Below are 14,729 nucleotides of genomic sequence, written 5' to 3' on the forward strand. Positions count from 1 at the left end.
CTAGAGGGGCTAATTGTCCTCCTCATCACTCCTTTGCCTCTCACAGTGGGACTAACTTCTGAGAACAGTGAGCATCTGGCATGCTGTTCTCGAGAATAAAGTGGATCCTGAACTGTCAGTTGCTGACTGGTGGGCTTGAAAGCTAGATGAGATTTTTGGACAAATTAAAAAGTAATTTGCTGATGCACACTTTTCTCATAGTTTTTTAATTACTTGCATTTACTCTTTTTCATTTTTTCCCAATCATATGTTTCTTTTTTTTTTTTTTTTTTTGCGGTACTTGGGCCTCTCACTGTTGTGGCCTCTCCTGTTGGGGAGCACAGGCTCCGGACGCACAGGCTCAGAGGCCATGGCTCACGGGCCCAGCCGCTCCACGGCATGTGGGATCTTCCTGGACCGGGGCACGAACCCGTGTCCCCTGCATCGGCAGGCGGACTCTCAACCACTGCGCCACCAGGGAAGCCCCCATATGTTTCTTTTGATCTACTTTGAAGAGAGTTTTTCTTCCTAAAGTCTCTTAACTGTCAACAAGTTCCCCTCAAATGAGCCCAGAGATCAAGCCTTGATTACCTTTAGCATCGTAAGCTTAGAAAAAATGGTGGGAAGAGGAAGTTGCCTAAAACCGAAGCTTTCAAAATGCTTCACATTACCCCAGCACCACTGTGGAACTGTTTAAACCATGGAAGTTATAAAGAAAGCTACCTGTGTGTTACTGTAATGTATAAAATGTTTCTTCTTTATTGTCAAGTGCATTGAAAATGTTTTTAAATAACTAAATGTTAGAATTACAGAAATGTTTATACATCTTTCCTTCTTTTCTGTTTCTACCTTGGCAATCTGACTGGTGTGCCTCTGCACATTTACAATATCCTTGCTTTTCTCTTTACAGTCTCAATAAACTATGACGAGGGGCTGTGTCTACATACACCAAAACAAGTGATAAATTAAAGACAAATGTTATCAGTTGTTTGGATAACTTGTTTACCTGTGCCAAAATGAACTGATGAAATGGTTTTGTGTTTAAAAGAGACAAAAAGAGCCAAACTTTAAAAAGTTAAGAGAGTAATAAAGGACTCATTTTCCATTTCCTAATATTGCTGTATATAAATAGGCAATGTTGAATGTGTCAAAATCAAAAAGATGATTTCTATGTAACGTATTTAAAATGCTAATCTAGGGATTATCTGCATATTCTATTATTTGTATATTCAGGAGGCAAAGGATATTTTCTCCATATTCTGTGCTATTGTCAATGTCATTGAAATTAATCTCTTCCTATTCACCCAACACGACTAGTAATTTAAGGTAGCTCAGACACTTGTTAATACCAAGTGAGTAAGAATGTAGAACAACTGGACTTCTTATACGTTACTGATGAAAGTGTCAATTGGAAAATCCACTCTGGAAAATTGTTTGGTACTACCTATTAAAGCTGAGTGTATACCTTATGACCCAGCAATTTCATTCCTAGGTATAAATCCAACAGGAATGTCTACATTCATGCACCAAAAGTAATGCATACATAATAGCAATGTACACTAAAGCCAAAACTGGAAACAACTCAATTATCCATCAACAGTAGAGTGGATAAATAATTATGACCTATTCATCAATGAAAACAAATGAACTACTATATGGTAAGACATATTGTGCAAAAGAAGCCAGGCTCAAGAGACTACATACTGTATGACTCCACTTATACAAAGTTCAAAAACAGGGGAAAAAAACTAACTTATGTAATAACCAGGATAATGGTTACCTGTGAGGTGAGGGAGTAGTAACTGGCACAGGGGGTGCTTCTAGGGTTCTAGTAATGTTCTATTTCTTGATCTAGGTGGAGGTTACATTAGTAATGAAAATGTATTGATTTGTTCATGATAATATATGTACTTTTTTGTATATATGTTATTCTCAATAAACCACTAAAAAACCTTAAAAAAAGTTTAAGGTACCTTGATAATAATTACTGTATCCTATATGTAACTCCTGCATAAAAGATACAGAGAGTTTAAAGTAGATGGGTAATAACTTTAAGTGGAGAAAACTGGCACACATCCAGTTAACAAAGTAATAAGTCATTTTGATAGCATACGCTCCCAATATGGTGTGACAAGAGCACATCACCTCTGTGGTATTCTCCAAACTCTAAAACTTCAATCTATTCATGAGAAAACATCAGGCAAACCCAAACTGAGAGGCATTCTACAAAATACTTGACCAGTACTCTTCAAAGGTATCGAAGTTATGAAAGATAAGGGAAGATCAAGAAACAATCACATGTCAGAAGAGACTAAGGAAACATAATGCCTAAATGTAATGTGGTATCCTGGGTATTCAGAAAAAGAATGGTAGAAGAACAGTGGAAATTTGAATGAAGACTACAGTTTAGTTAATAGTATTATACCAATATTCATTTCTTAGTTTTGATAAATGTAGAGATTATGTAAGAAATTAACATTAGAGGAAGCTAAGTGAAGGGTATACAGAAACATTCTTTGCAACTCTTCTATAATGCTAAAATTATTTTGAAATAAAAGAGGTTATTTAAAAATGAACTTGTAACTATGAGAGCTTATATATATTTGTTAATTTAAGATATTTAAGTAAAATATCTAGAGTGATGCAAGTTCAGTTCTGGTATCTATCTATCTGCATCTAGATATAAACACACACAAACATTCACACATACACATAAGCACACATACATGTTAGCTTCCTCGGTAAGCATGAGATAGCAGGGATGAGAAGTGTGTTCTGCTTTAGTGTGGACAACAAGATGCACACACATAAACTGAAAACTCCTGATGAAATCTAAGATTCCTGTTTAATATTCATGATATTTCTCTCTTTCCTAAGCCCATTAGCTCCCTTCTCCATAAGGTATTGTGACATCTGTAAAAGTGTTTCTGGTCAGTTTGTTCCCTCTAAAATTCTTGCTCCTTATCCCATCTGGCTTTGCAAATACGTAAAATATCTGTGTTGCATCACACTTTTTAAAGCAGCTTCCAACGACATTCACTGACTTCAAGCGTGGCTTAACCGTTCCTACATCTGATGCAAATGGCTTCTTTAATTCTCTTCAGATCAGGCCACCCATCTTTGAGTATAACTGTTGCTATTATCAATCTGTGTAGCAGTCTGCTCTACTTTTCTTCCGTCTGTTCAGGCTTAGGCAAGCTTACTGTTGAGCAATCGCATTCTTTACTATTGCCAAAACAGGTTTTATTTTATGTAATTTTACGCAGCTGAACTGCTCCCCTGACAGTAGCCATCCCGCTAGAACCAAGCTCATCAAGCTCACTGGTAATAGCAGTGGAGGAAATTTAGCCAAGAATCTTTAAAGTGTTCATGTCAGGACACAAAGAAGCAAACCCTCAGGGTACATGTTTCTGCTTGTTTATCATCCAGGAGTGGATGACCAATTCAGAAAAATGGAGGTATTATCTCATCTTCTATGGTATTTATTCAGTGGAATTTAAAATGTTATTAGGAAGGTTATCTTAACCATAAGTGCCATATATCTGGCCATGCATTGGGACTATAAAGTCATAATGTTTTTCAGGAAGACACAGAAATATCTTTATATCTCAAATATCAAGTTAAGATTAGCTTGTGTCTATTTTTTTTGGGGGGTGGGCAGAGGATGGAAGTGACTGCTCACTTTTTACATTACACTTTGCAGTTTTCAAAATGATTTGGTAATATATATGCATGCAAAGAATTTGGGAATAAAATATTTTAGGAATTTAGCAAATGACTAGCAGCTCTGAAAGAACATATTGATGTAAGGATATTCTGTTGCACTAATGATATTTAAAGGAAGAAGAGTGGAGCAATCTCATCCTCTTCTCTGAGATTGGGAAAGAGACTCTGCATTATTCCTTTTTTTTTTTTTTTTTAACAAGATAAGAAGTCTGAGACCAGAAAAATATAATGCCATTTGTGAAATACTATTCTTTCCCTTTGTCTATATCACGTCTGAAAATAATGATGCTACAAATGTCATTTGTCTTATATTTGGTCTTGCATTTTATACTTAAATTCTCATACAAAATCATGAGATTTTATACTTAAAATTTCATTAGATTTTGGTGTAATACAAATATAATTTTAAAAATCAATGACAATATACATCTCATCAAAATAAACATGTGATACTTGAATTGATTCAATAACTTTCTAGGAAACCACAGAAAGACATAATAATTCCATGGGTACAGACTCACATACTTTGGGTAAATGCTCCTGAAACTGGAATGCAGTGCCAAGAAACACTGCAGGGGCATTCTTTCAGAAAAAAATGTCCCAAAAGTCTGTTCTCTTACCCTGTTGGCCTATTTTACCTAGGGGAAGGGAGCTAAAATGTGTTTGATGTACCCAATGCATTATTCATTAACAGTGAGCACTTCATCTCTGTGCCAAAAGCAGAACCAATCTGCTTACCATTCCTTGCCATGATGCCTTTAAAAGAGAATAAAAGCAAAGTACTCATCAATCCTGTAAAGAAAATGACATGAGAGATAAATAAGACATAAAGTTATTGGGGAATTGGTAATAAGATCAATTATTTACATTAAATAAAAGAAATTTACTATGGATAATTTTGTTATGCAGAATCAGATTGGAGTAAGGAAGTGAATATTTCTATTATCCTATTGGTCAATGTGGCTAGTATCCAACAAAACGTTATACTTCCCTCACATATGGAAGATTCAGTGCTAGGAGCTATTAACTCACCCAGAAACCATACATTTCCCAGACATCCCTTGCATCCAAGAATGATTAGTTTACCTCTTATCAGTGGATGTGGGCAGATATAATGTTTGTCACCTTCATGCTTGAGTTTTTAAAAAACAAACGTTAATTCTCCACTAACGCTTTTTCTTTTGACCTAAGAGCCCCTGTGAGATGTCAAAGCCACAAGATGGAAGGAGTTTGGGTCCCTGACTACCACATGGAGGAAATGTGCCCACCAGGAACATTCATATATAACCATTAAGTTTGTGAAAAATAAAATGTGTTTCATCACATCACATTAAAACTCTAAATTTAGGGTTTAGCTGTTACAGCAACTAGCTTTACCCTATCTTACACAGTCAGGTATTGGCTCATCAACAGATGAAGATAGGTGAAAAGAAGTCAACATCATCGATAATTATGCCCTACAAAGGCATCAGAGTAAGGGAGACACAACAAATAGAAGACAAACTCTCTCAGCAGAGATTGTTTGAATTTTTATGCCTGATATTCTAAGCAGAAGAAAAATATGAGTCCACAATTACTGGACCTGAAAAAAGCTTGAAAGAATGTTCTTTCTGAGACAGGAAGGATAACCACGCATGAAGTTTTTAAAGGGAATAAACTAATGAAATTAGAAATAATGGCTGCCCACACATTAGGAATGTTTCTAAAGACAGAGAGGATTAGAAAAAAATTATAGAAGAGATATCTAACCTGCAGTGACTTGCCTGGGTGTCCATCCCTATAGATTTCATTTCCTACACATACATATTTCCAGGGCCATGGGAAGAGCAGACAGAGGGGTTGGGCAGAGAATCACTCATATTCTTCCTAAAGACTGAATCTTAGTCACAGAGAAATTACTTCTCTGTTAAAATATCAGTTAATCAGTGAAATGTTCCTAATTTCTGCATATTTCTCCATATGCCCCCTCCCTCTGTGCACTTTGAGTTCCTTTAGCATTCAGAGAACTTTGGGTAAGCCTGTATTCAGCACTAATGAGGTATGGGTGGGCTGTTTCTCTACGATTACTCTCTCACCCAGCAGTGATGGCTTGAGTACAGGGGCCTTGTATTATTCTTCTCTGTATCCCCAAGAGTTGTTTATTCATAAAATATTCATGAAGCATCTACTATATGCCAGACCCTATGCTAGGCACTGGAGATAGAAGGGTGAACAAGACCAACAAAGTCTCTGACTTTTGGAGATTACATTCTACAGGGGATCAAAAAATTGAATTACTTCAAGTTACAATAATTTCTATGATTAAAAAAGAGGCAGAAATAGGGAATAGTAGAGGAGGGCCTTCTTTAGGTAGGATAATCAAAGCAAGTCTCTCTCTGAGGGGTGAAATTAAAAGATGAGATCTGAAGGAAGAGAAATATCTATGTAAAAAGTGTGTGTGCATTTGTGGTGGGGGAACATCTCAACAGAATAAAGAGTATGTGCAGAGGCTCTGAATCAGGAAATGGTGTATTTACATAATTTTAAAAGGCCAGTGAGTACGAATGGAGTATGTGAGGGGATCATGGCCTAGAATGAAGTAGGGAGGTAGATAGTTTTAGAAACTGTAGTAAGAAATTCAGATTTTATTCTAAGTACAACAGAAGACCATTGCAGTGTTATAAGCAAGTAAATGACATTACCCAATTTGGATTTTGAGAAGAGCACTTTTTATGGGTAATGGATTAGTATGTGGGAAAGATTTAGCAGGTTATTTAAATGATCCCAAGTGAGAGATTTTGAAGACCTGGACCAAAATGAAGGCAACAGAGATGGAGAGAAGAAGGCAGATCCAAGACGTATTTTAGCCATTTATTTAACAGAATGTACTGAAGACCTGAACGTAAGCATTGACAGAGTAAGGAATGCAGGATAAATCTCAGGCTTGAGAAACTATTTAGAATGTGTAGATGGGGAAGATGTGCTGTAGTAGTGGGAGGAACAGATGGATACAAGTTGGGGAGGGTGGAGTGGGAAGAAGTCAAGAGTTCCATTATCATGATTTGACAAGTGTATGAGATATCCAAGAGCAGATGTCAAGTAGACAGTTGCATAGGCTAGTCTAGAGCAGAGAAGATCTGAGTTAAGTCAGACATCTGGGATGACCAGCATAAAATATAATTGAACCTATGAGAGTTACTCATAGGTAATTGAGTAATTGAGGGGTAGAGCATATGAAGAGAATTCAGTGCCTTTCACAGTGCTTCATACATATTTTTTGAATGAGGACAAGAATCCTGACCTCATTGCCAGTGCCCATGAACAGGTCCCTGACTCTACACCCTGTCAGCTGCACCCCACACCCACCACTTTTCCTTTTTGTGTGCCAATTGCCTACTTTGATTTTCACAGTGTCTGCTGCCTAACTTCCCAGATATTCCATCCATTCAGCTCAACTCCCTCACACCTAAGGAAACCTTGCAGAACAAGTAGCTTTACGCCCTAGCACCAGAATTCCTATCCTTCATACTTGAGCTGATTTGCCCTGACTTGCTAATGATGTGATTGTTTTATTCTGATAAGGATGTAAACAATAAATAGATGCCCAGATGGATCCCAAACTAAGGGAGAGGTGAGATCTACTAGCAAGATTGTATAAAGAAAAAAAAATGATAAAAAGAATAGAGTCTAGAATAACCAGGGCACTAGTATGTGTTTGAATATTTAGGGGAAAAAATCTTTACAGGTTGAAAATATCTCAAAATTCTGTATGCTTTTCCATTAGAAATAAATCACTTTGTATATTCTTAAGCAATTATGTGATTCTAACTTTTTTTTAATTAAAGATTTTAAGATTTTAAAGGTTGTGCTCCACTTCTCAATCAAACATACTATGTGTTTAAGGAAAAAACATATGATGCATGAAAGTTGTTTAGTTTAAAAGAATATATTATTCTTTACGGCATTACACTTCTTGTTAAAAACTTCACTGTAAGTGATCTGAATTTTTGACATTAGCTTTACCTCATTACCATAAAATCATGATCTTTTAAAGGCAATTGAGACTACAATTAACCTTAAGAAAAGGATGTCATCATTTTCTGATTATCTCAGCTTTCAAAAGCCAGTCATCCAGAACCAGTGTTTCTAATAAAATAAAATTTTCAGAAATGAGATCTGATCTATATTTTCTTGGCTCTCTGAATACAAAACAGACTTTGTGGGATGCATGCCTAATGAGTCATCCTTGTTTTTTCATGAAAAACATGATTTTCCAGTACTGTAGCATTTTGCTCTTTACTGATGCATTTGCATCAAATGAATATATTACAACTTGGATGTTGTGATTTAGTTAATTATGACAGTCACATTGATGCCTTAGTGATTTCATGAATCTGGAATGGACCTGAGTTTTTTTAGGGGTCTTACCTCTAATATTAAAAAAATCTTGTAAAGTGAATCTTTCTTAATTGTATTTGATTATGTTAATATTCTCTGAGTCCTGGAATGGACATGTTTACCATGGATATAAAAAGTACAAGGTCTCACTTTAGCAGCATAGCTGCCATGGACGAATATGGAACAGCACACAAAGGAATGATATGAACTAATTAAATGTACTGTTGTATTATTTTTCCCACTCAGTGTGGTTTAATACTTATTCATTAAATGAATAAGAGGGAAACTCTGCCATCTACTTTAAGTAGAGTGAAGGAAAGGCATCCATGAAGGGATGGCATTTAAGCTCTGGCCTAAATAATGAAAGCAGCAGCAATGTGTAGAATCAAGGAAGAGAACTTCAGGCAGATGAAGCCAGAAGCATTAAAGCCCTGAGGCTGGAAAGAGCTCACCATGTTCCCAGAAGACCAGGGTGACAGTGACATGGGAGTGAAGAGAGAGTGGTGTAAGACTGATGGGCAGGCAGGGACCAGGTCACATTGCACCTTACAGGCCAAGGTTGAAAGCTTAGATTTATTGCAAGAGTTGGGAAACCACTGAAAAGCTTTAAGCAAAGGAAAAATATGACCTAGTTTGGGTCAAAAAAAAAAAAAAAGAAAGAAAGTCCAGCAGCTCTAAGGAAGGTAAATTGGATGGGGTTAAGAGTGGTCCACAGTCATGGAGTCAATCTTTCAATCTTCACTTTGGAAAATATAAGTGTTTTAAAAGAGTTCAGATCTAAGAAATATAGATTAGGTGACTGGGAGTTTAGAGAATTGGGAATAAATGTAAGATAGGAATTTTTTCCCTAATGAAAATTTACTTTGCATTTGGTCTCCTAAGATAAAAGTATAGAAACTTTAATTAAAAGTTTATTTGACTATATTAAACCAAATGCAATGGTAAACTATTCCAGTCACACCCAGGAGCACTAAACATGTGTCAACTGATTTTCTGTGTTGATGGGGTTCTGTCAGAGCCTTTATGGACCTGACTCACATAATTGTGCTCTACTAGAGATTCAGACATCCCTCTTTGTTTCCAGTTTCTCCCTACCCCTACCTCTGATTTAGCCAATGAAAAATGAAGGAGCAGGCATCATTAGCACAACGGATCTACATAACTTATTCATGAATTCAGGAACTGTAGACAAACCAAATCAAACTTATGGTCCAACCTGTCTAATGCTGACTTTCACAGTCCCATTTAGAATAATTTGCAAAGGGAATATTTTCCTTTATGACACTGGCCTCTAAAATTTAAGACTGAATTTGACCTTCCTAATTTCTCTAGCTGGGACAATAAGCCATAATTTCATGTAGTAAGCATATAATGAATATGGAATGATGATTAAATGAATGAATAAAATAAATAATACCCTCCATATATTGTAAATAAGAACACCCATCCTCTATAATAAGAAATTGTGAACCAACATCTAAATGAGGTTAGCCATTCGCAAGAGTAGCCCACTCCAAAAGATGCCTTAATTTATTAAATAAATTTTAATTATCTACTCTGGGGTCAGCAAACTTTTTCCCTAAAGGGCCAGACAGTAGACATCTGGACTTTGCAGACCACATGGTCTCTGTTGCAACTATTCAACTCCACCATAAATGACTATATTCCAATAAAACTTTATTTATGGACACACAAATTTAAACTTCATGTAATTTTCATGTGCTGTGAAATATTCTTCTTCTGCTTTTCTTCAATCATTTAAAAGTATAACAACCATTCTTGGCCCACAGGCTGTACAAAGCAGGCATCTAACCATAGTTTTCGGAGACCCTGGTCTCCTAAACATCAGGCATTGGAGAGACCGCAGTGAGGAAGGTAGTTTTGTAAAGGTGGTGATGATGGGACTAAGGTATCCACCAAATCCTTTTTACTCGACCAAGGATTAACTTTAGGTAGACCAGTCAGATGTAATCTTGAAAATTTTGCATTATGTTCATTCAAGTTTAGCATGAAGTTCTGCTAATCTTGATAAGCAACAACAAGAAGTGAAGAATAATCATTTCAGCATATTCAAAGGCTTGTTAAGGGGGAAACATCTTTATAAAGGAATACTTTTTAAGAAAGCAATGACATAGAATGAAGCAAGAGCAAGTCTCCAGCAGTTCAACTTATGACTGAAACATCCCACCATCTATTCAACTCTTTTGGCTCTAGCATCATATTCATTAGGAAAATTTTTTGATTTCCAATCAGTTTCCCAGGTACTCTGATATTGCAAAGGTAATGCCCGGGGTAGCAGATATAATTATTTCTACCACTGGAAATGAAGCGCCTCACTATGAATGAATAAACTGGTAAGCTTGGATAGTTTCAATCAAGTCCCCAGAGTTTTGTATATAAAAATAACTTCCTGAACATGGAATGCTGAGAACCAGATCCTGACCCCTTGCTGAGCCCACCAAGGTAGTGGTTTCCCTTGAGTCTCTGCCTACACAGCAGGCACATAGCCCTTAACTGCCAAGTTCTCAGTCAAGCATTATGTTTCTCTCCTGCAAAACTTTCTCTTAAACACTTTTTATATTTATTTTTCATTTGATCTGTGAATATTTTAGTATGTATCTCTATAAGGGCTCTTTTTAGTCATAACCACAACATCATTACTTGTACTTAAAATAAATTAACATTAATTCCACAATATCAATGACTATGCAGTTACTGTTTAATTTTCAGTCTCATAAATACTTTAAATTTATATTTTTCTACTTTATTTACATTAATATATACATTTCTTTTCATTATTCTATGTCTGCATGCATTTACAGAGAAGCAAATGATTACTCTCTATGTTAGAAAATACAGCTTTTTAAAATTTGACCTAAAGCTTTTCTTTCCAGCCTCAACAACAGCCTTTCTCTGTAGTAAACAGAGTGCTGGACTGAGAATCAAGAGATCAGTTTTTGGGTTTTTCCCTGCCACTTAATATATGAGATTAGGAAATCACAGTCTCTTTAGGGCATATTTCTTCACCCCATGAAATGAGGAGCTGAGTAAGTAGATGCTCTCAAAAGACCCTTTCCTCACCAAAACTCTTGGGTTCTGTGATTCTATAAGGGTGCCTTGTCTGAACCCTTTATAAATATTCAGACAGGTGATATCCTCCTCAAGTCTACGATTTAGTCTAGTGAAGAGTACAAAATGTGTCATCAATCTTTAAAAGGAGGGAGTCAGATTCATTTGACTAGTCACATAGTCTACATATCTTTTCTAATTTACTAGATAATGATTCCTCCTACTCCTTAGTTTAGACAGCATAGAAAGAGCTACTCTAACCAAAACATCAATGTTAATGGTTAAAATAACTGGACCTTTTCCTTAAAACTAAAGAATCTCTCAGCATGAGAAAGCAAAAACAAAATCAGTGTTGGACAATATGCATATTTAAGGCTTTCCTTTTCTTTAAACTTTAGTCAGCAAAATAAACAGCAGCTAATTGTATAAAACAAGAATGAGATATATGATGCAGCCTCACAACTAGCTTTCTGAGTGTGTATTTAATATAGGAACTTCAAATTAAAGTTTCTCTCCTGTAGTTTAATATCCTTCTGTATCGCCTTCTTCTTAGAAGGTGAAGAAATTTCTCTTTTAAATGTAAAGGTCAATTATAGTCCAAAGGCTTTAAGAAATCAATGTTCTCGTGACAATTAAGGTTACAATTTAGAAGAAGACTCACATTATAATAAGTTAAAGTCTAACAATGAAGATGTAAGAAACCATCTAGATAATCAAAGCTAACATTTACAAATGTAACTAATAAAAGAACTCTTTCTAAACAACTTATTAAAACATTAAAATTTTATTATGATTTAACATTAGATATAAAGCCTTTAAATCTGTTCCAATCACTAACTGAATTGCACAATTATTTAAAAGTGATTTCTGCCAATCATCCATGCCTGCGTCTGTGTTTCATATAGCATTAAGGAAACAGGCATCCAATCTTACTCTCTATAAAAGTCATATATTTTTTTCTTCTTTTAACATAGTCCTTAAACTTAGAAGATAAGTGCTATAAAAACTTGACTAAAAAGTAATTTGGTCAATTTGGTACAACACAAGCAAAACTAAAGAAACATTCTAACATTTGTGGGGAGGAACTGAATATGAGGTATAAGAAAAAGAGAGGAGTCAAGAATGATATCATGACTTCTGGTATGAGCAACTGGAAGGACAGAACTTCCATTTACTAGATGGGGAAAAGGGCCAGTGCAGCACATTTCAGGTTGAAACTTGGGAGTTTAATTTTGAAGAATATGAGATGCTTTTTGGATATATACATGTGGAAGTACCAAGTAGGCAGCTGGAAATAAAAGCCTGCGAGTCAGGGAAAATGTCTGGGCAGAAGGTCTAATTTGGGGAATTGTGAGCCAATAGATGGTATTTAAATCCATGACAGATGAGATCACCAAGTTAGTGTGTGTAAACACAGAAAAGGACCAAGGATCCAACCTTAGGCATTCTTTGTTTGAAAGCCAGAGACACTGGCAATGGAGACTGAGAAGGAATCACATGTGCGAGAGGAGGACAGCCAAGAGTGTGGTGTCTTGGAAGACAAATTAAGGCAATATTTGAGGGAGGAAAGAGTGCTCAACCCTACTGAATGCTGAGAAGTCAAGAAGAATATAGAATTTTGACTTTACCTTCAAAATATATCCAAAATATGACCACATCTCACTATGTCCAAATGATTACTTTGATCCAAGTCATCAGTATCTCAGTGCATTAGCTTCTGAACTGGTCTCTATGTTTCCACCACTGCTCCCAACAATATATCCTCAACACAGCAGCCAGAGTATTCTTTTAAACAAAGTTTGGTCATGTCACTTCTCTAATTAAAACTCTCTAAAGACCTTGCAACTTACTCAAGGTAAAAGCCAAAGCTCTTATAATTGCCTTCAGGGTTCTATACCCTCTGGCCCTTCCACCATTTCTTATCTCCCTGGCTCACTTTACTTCAGCTATACTGCCTCTTTGTTGTTCATTGAACACATCATTTATACTCACGCCTCAAAACCTTTGCACTGGCATTCATGGTTCCTTCTACATGAAATGCTTTTCCCCTATATATCTACATGGCTTACTCCTTCACATTCTTCAAGTCTTTGCTTAATTTCACCATATTCGTGAGGTCTTTCCAAAATAAACTACTTAAAAATTTACCCCCTACCATCCTACAGTCCCCCATCCTTCTTCTCTGCCTTATTTTTTTTCTTAGTAATTATCACTTATTTATTCATTTGTATTTGTCTGCCTTCCCTCACTATGAGTTCCAGAAGGCAAGGTTTTTTTTTTTCTCTTGCTCAAGCCATAATTTTGTGCCAAGAACATGCCTAACACGTAGTAGGCACACTACAAGAAAAAATAGTTGAATAGGCTTATTCAGAGCTTTGAGGGACACTCTACATTATGAATATATCCTATTTTAATCTCCCATAGTCCATATTTTCCTTTGAAATATATTTATTGGCCTTTGGATTGCTGCAGGTGGCTAAAACATAAAAATATTCAAATACTTTTCTGGCTACCAATCCATATGCTCTATTCCTAAGGGTACAGACCAAGCATACACTAGACAGGTCTTGGCTCCAAATCTCTACTTTGGCACTGTGCAGAAAAAGAGTTAACACAGCAGGCCTGAGACTTATCTTCAGAAAGCCCTGCTTTCAAGTTTGACACTCAACTGGCATTTGGGAACTTAGATTTTGGGAGACTTCTCACCACCCTTATTGAAAAGAGTGGTTCACTGTGCCTAAATTGGTTGTGCAAACAATATGGTTTATGCAGAATACCTGCTTTCCTTCTGGAAGTCTGGATTGCCAGGCAAAGGCTGACTAAGTGACCCATCTCCAAGAAAAACCCTGGAAACTGAGTTTCTAATGAGCTTCCCTAGTAGACAACATTTCACATGTGTTAACACAACTCACCCTTGGGGCAATTAAGCTTCTCCTGTGTGACTCCACTGGGAGAGAATTCTGGAACTCATGCCTAGTTTTCTCTATACTTCCCTCCATGCACCTTTTCTGTTTGCTAATTTTGCCTTGCATTCTTTCACTGTAAAAAAAATAATAGCCAGAAGTATGACTATATGCTGAGTCTTATGAGCCCTCATCTAACCTGGGCTGGGAATGGTCCTGGGGGCCCCTGATCTGGTCACTCATTGAACTCTTACTGCATGCTTATTATAAGCTTCAACCCTAGTGAACTGAAAAAGACCATAAATGAGCTTGTGGGCTTTATTTATTTTGCCCCTCTCCTTTAAGGCCTAGGGTTTTCTCCAACTGAAGAAGCCTGCTCCGTGGCTCCTTCTACAAAGGCCTCCTCTTAACAGGAAGTGCTTCAAGGCACAGTCACATGATAGAAATGGTGAAGAAATAAACCCTGTGAAAGAGAGCCAAGAGCATCCAGGCTTCAGAGCCAGCTCCACTGTAACTCCTTTACAGCTTTTGAAAGTGAACAAATGGGAGGTTCTTGACACAGATTAGACTTCTTTTTTCTTGAGACATGGAGTAAGGAGGTATCTTCTCAAGGTTTCAATACTGGTTTTTAGAATCTGCCATTAATACTAGTCTTTGGATTTGAAATAATCATTC

Source organism: Globicephala melas, chromosome 9 (assembly GCF_963455315.2).
Source record: "Globicephala melas chromosome 9, mGloMel1.2, whole genome shotgun sequence".
Taxonomy (NCBI): domain Eukaryota; kingdom Metazoa; phylum Chordata; class Mammalia; order Artiodactyla; family Delphinidae; genus Globicephala; species Globicephala melas.